The sequence below is a fragment of the Arachis duranensis genome, chromosome 5, assembly GCF_000817695.3.
Source record: "Arachis duranensis cultivar V14167 chromosome 5, aradu.V14167.gnm2.J7QH, whole genome shotgun sequence".
Lineage (NCBI taxonomy): Eukaryota > Viridiplantae > Streptophyta > Magnoliopsida > Fabales > Fabaceae > Arachis > Arachis duranensis.
In genome coordinates this window covers 54,173,912-54,179,188 of record NC_029776.3, presented here as the reverse complement: position 1 = coordinate 54,179,188, position 5,277 = coordinate 54,173,912, and positions in this window count along the sequence as shown.

The following is a 5,277-nucleotide window of genomic DNA, read 5'->3' as shown; positions in this document are numbered from 1 at the left end:
ATTAGGTCCTCTACAGAGAGTTGTGCTTTAGCTTCTCTTAGCTTTCACTTCAAGGTCCTTTCAGGTTTAGGGTCAGCCTCAACAAGAATGCTTTTGTCTTTGCTCATTCTCATATGAAAGAGAAGAGAACAAGAAAATATGGAATCCTCTATGTCACAGTATAGAGATTCCTTGAGGTGTCAGAGGAAAAGAAAAATAGATGGAAGAGGTAGAAGAATTCGAACATATCAAGAAAGATGGAGTTCGAATTGTGCATTGAGGAGGAGTGTTAGTCCATAAATAGAAGGATGTGAGAAGAGGGGAAGAAATTTTCGAAAATAAATTAAAAAGATTATAAAAACATTTTGAAAAATACTAATTGATTTTCGAAAACTAAGAGTGGAAAAGAAATCAAGTGATTTTTGAAAAAGATTTTGAATTTAGAAATAAAAAAGATATGATTGAAAACTATTTTTAAAAATATGTGATTAAAAGATATGATTGAGAATATATGATTTGAAAAACAATTTAAAAAGATTTGATTTTAAAAATTAATGACTTGGCTAACAAGAAAAGATATGATTCAAACATTAAACTTTTCTCAACAGAAAAGGCAACATACTTGAAATGTTGAATCAAATCATTAATTGTTAGCAAGTATTTTTTTTAAAAAAAGAAAGAGATTGATTTTGAAAAGATATGATTGAAAAGATATGATTTGCAAAAGATTTGATTTTGAAAAATTTTGAAAACTTGAAAAAAAATTGAGTTAAAAACAAAATCTTCCTTCTGGTGCCATCCTGGCGTTAAACGCCCAGAATGGTATACATTCTGGCATTTAACGCCAAAAACACTACCCTTTTGGGTGTTAAACACCCAGCCAGGTACCCTGGCTAGCGTTTAAATGCCAGTTTTCCTTCCTCACTGGGCGTTTTGAACGCCCAGCCTTTTCTGTGTAATTCCTCTACTGTATGTTCTGAATCTTCAATTCTCTGTATTATTGACTTGAAAAGACACAAATTAAAATATTTTTGGATTTTTAATGATGAGGAATAATTAAAATGCAACTAAAATCAAATAAACAATGCATGCAAGACACCAAACTTAGAAGTTTGTATACTACTGACACTAACAAATTGAGAATGCATATGAGACACAACAAAACACTCAAGACAAGAGAATTTAAAGATCAGAGCAAGGAGATCATCAAGAACAACTTGAAGATCAATGAAGACACATGAATGAATTCGAAAAATGCAAGAAGAAAAGAAACATGCAATTGACACCAAACTTAAACTGAGACACTAGACTCAACAAGAAGCATAAAATATTTTTGGTTTTTATGATTTTGTAAATTCTTTTTTTTTGGATTTTTTTCGAAAATTGAGTGAAAAAGAAAATAAGGATATCAAAATTCTTAATGAGAATTCCAGGAATCATGCAATGTTAGTCTAAAGCTTTAATTTCCAGGAATCATGCAATGTTAGTTTAAAGCTTTAGTCTAAAAAGATTAGACATGGCTAGCCAAGCTTCAACAGGACATTACATTCAAGAGCTAAATTGATGAGAATCAATCAGCTTTGGTGATGATAAGAACATCACTTTGAAACACTAGAATTCATTCTTAAAAATTTTGAAGAAAAATACCTAAGCTAAGCAACAAGATGAACTGTCAGTTTGTCCAAACTCAAACAATCCCCGGCAACGGCGCTAAAAACTTAGTGCACGAAATTGTGATCTCTACTTTTCACAACTCAAACAATCCCCGGTAATGGCTCCAAAAACTTGGTGCTCAATACCATGGTCTAAACATAATTTCACAACTTCGCACAACTAACCAGCAAGTGCACTGGGTCGTCCAAGTAATAAACCTTACGCGAGTAAGGGTCGATCCCACGGAGATTGTTGGTATGAAGCAAGCTATGGTCATCTTGTAAATCTCAGTCAGGCAGATTCAAATGGTTATGGATGATTTATGAATAAAGCATAAAATAAGGATAGAGATACTTATGTAATTCATTGGTGAGAATTTCAGATAAGCGTATGGAGATGCTTTGTCCCTTCTGTCTCTCTGCTTTCCTATTGTCTTCATCCAATCCTTCTTACTACCTTTCCTACTGTCTTCATCCAATCCTTCTTACTACTTTCCATGGCAAGCTGTATGTTGGGCATCACCGTTGTCAGTGGCTACAGTCCCATCCTTTTCAGTGAAAATGTTCAACGCGCTCTGTCAAAGGACGGCTAATCATCTGTCGGTTCTCAATCAGGTTGGAATAGAATCCAGTGATTCTTTTGCATCTGTCACTAACGCCTAGCCTTCAGGAGTTTGAAGCTTGTCACAGTCATTCAATCCTTGAATCCTACTAAGAATACCACAGACAAGGTTTAGACCTTCCGGATTCTCTTGAATGCCACCATCAATTCTAGCTTATACCACGAAGATTCTGATTAAGGGATCCAAGAGATAAACATTCAAGCCTTGTTTGCTTGTAGAACGGAAGTGGTTGTTAGGCACGCATTCATAAGTGAGAATGATGATGAGCGTCACATAATCATCACATTCATCATGTTCTTGGGTGCAAATGAATATCTTAGAACAAGAATAAGCTGAATTGAATAGAAGAACAATAGTAATTGCATTAATACTCGAGGTATAGTAGAGCTCCACACCTTAATCTATGGTGTGTAGAAACTCCACCGTTGAAAATACATAAGAACAAGGTCTAGGCATGGCCGAGAGGCCAGCCCCCATGATCTAAGATAGCATAAGAATAAAGATAGCTACCAAGATCTTTGGCCCCAGAGAGGGAACCAGAAGAACCAAGATGATCTAAGTACTAGATGTCCAAAGATGATCAAAAGATCTAAAATGATCCAAAGATGAAAATACAATAGCAAAAGGTCCTATTTGTAGAGGACTAGTAGCTTAGGGTTTATAGAAATGAGTAAATGACATAAAAATCAACTTCCGGGCCCACTTGGTGTGTGCTTGGGCTGAGCATTGAAGCTTCTATGTGTAGATACTTTTCTTGGAGTTAAACGCCAGCTTTTGTGCCAGTTTGGGCGTTTAACTCCCATTCTTGTGCCAGTTCCGGCGTTTAACGCCGGGCAGTTTTGAGCTTATTTGGAACGCCGGTTTGGGCCATCAAATCTTGTGCAAAGTATATATTGCTGGAAAGCCCAGGATGTCTACTTTCCAACGCAGTTGAGAGCGCGCCAATTGGGCTTCTATAGCTCCAGAAAATCCACTTCGAGTGCAGGGAGGTCAGAATCCAACAGCATCTACAGTCCTTTTCAGCCTCTGAATCAGATTTTTGCTCAGGTCCCTCAATTTCAGCCAGAAAATACCTGAAATCACAGAAAAACACACAAACTCATAGTAAAGTATAGAAAAGTGAATTTTAACTAAAAACTAATAAAAATATAATAAAAACTAACTAAAACATAGTAAAAACATACTAAAAACAATGCCAAAAAGCGTATAAATTATCCGCTCATCACAAAGCAAGAGTGCAAAAATTTGCAACAATGGGAAAGAGAGTGCAAGATAATATAAATTCATGTCAATGCAAAATTAATACAAATATCATAAAAGATTAGCATTGACTTAAACAATGTTACCCAACAGTGTAAAACAAGTCACTGAGTACCAAAATAATACCAAAAAAGACACAACAGTTGAATATGAACAAGTAACACCAATGGAGAAATAATAAATTTAGAAAAGAAAATAAAAAGATGCACAAAATTAAAATGCAATGGAATAAAGTATGCAAATAAATTAAATACAATAGAACAGAGGTGAAAAAGATGAGAAGTCAAAGAAAATAAGAAAGGAAAGAGAAAGAAATAAGAAAAGATAAGAAAAAAAAGGATTTGAGGAAGAAAAGATAAGATATTTGGCAAATTAGGATAAGCTGTGCGATGCAAGCGACGTGATCGCGTGGAGCACGCGGTCGCGTGACTTGCACTTATACGGATTGACGCGGTCGCGTTGTTCACGCGGTCGCGTGACACAGTTTATACTACTGGCGCGAGGGCAGCCTCGCGCTCGCACAACTCTCTGTTCAAAATTTTTATTTTCGCCAAATCTGGGGCGACGCGATCGCGTGGGTCATGCGATCGCTTGAGTGGCCATCATGGAGATATGACGCGGACGCGTGGGGGCACGCATTCGAGTGGGAGGGCTTGGGCGTCCAGCACGAGTCCGGCCCAACTCCAGCACAACTTTCGGCCATGCACTCTTTTCACGTTGATATTCAGGTCACGCGGCCGCGTGGGGCGCGCGGTTGCGTGGGAGGCCATTATTCCCATGTGACGCGGATGCGTCAGTGACGCGGTCGCGTGGGACGATTTGTGCCATTGGCACACCTCCAGCCACACTTTCGTGTGACTCTCTGTTCATTTTATTATTCTCTCCCACACATGCGATGCAAACGCGTCAATGAGGCGGTCGCGTCGCATGAAATTTTTTTTTAAATGCAGGTATGCAAATATGCAGTATGCAAAATGCAATGATTAATATGAATGATATGAAAAACTCCAGGTTTAATATAATAAAATAAAATAAAACTTGAAGACAAATAAGACTAAATAAGAAAATGAAAAAGGGACGATCATACCATGGTGGGTTGTCTCCCACCTAGCACTTTTAGTTAAAGTCCTTAAGTTGGACATTGATTGAGCTTCCTGTTATGGCGGCTTATGTTTAAATTCATCCAGAAATCTCCCCCAATGCTTGGAACACTGGTGCACGAAATTGCAATCACACTTTTTGCAATCCGCACAAATAACCAGCAAGTGCACTGGGTCGTCCAAGTAATACCTTACGTGAGTAAGGGTCGAATCCCACGGAGATTGTTGGATTGAAGCAAGCTATGTTTATTTTATTAATCTTAGTCAGGATACCAATAGGGTTCTTTAGCCTCGTATAAAGTAAAAAGGGCATAAAATTAATAGTTGTTACTTTAATAATGGAGAATATGTTGGAGTTTTGGAGATGATTTGTCCTCTGAATTTCAAATTTTCCTTGAAATCCTTTTCCCACACGCAAGGTTCCTTCCATGGCAAGCTCTATGTAGGGTGTCACCATTGTCAATGGCTACTTCCCATCCTCTCAGTGAAAATGGTCCAAATGCTCTGTCACAGCACGGCTAATCATCTGTCGGTTCTCAATCAGGTTGGAATAGAATCCATTGATTCTTTTGCGTCTGTCATTAACGTCCAGCCTTCAGGAGTTTGAAGCTCGTCACAGTCATTCAATCCCAGAATCCTACTCGGAATACCACAGACAAGGTT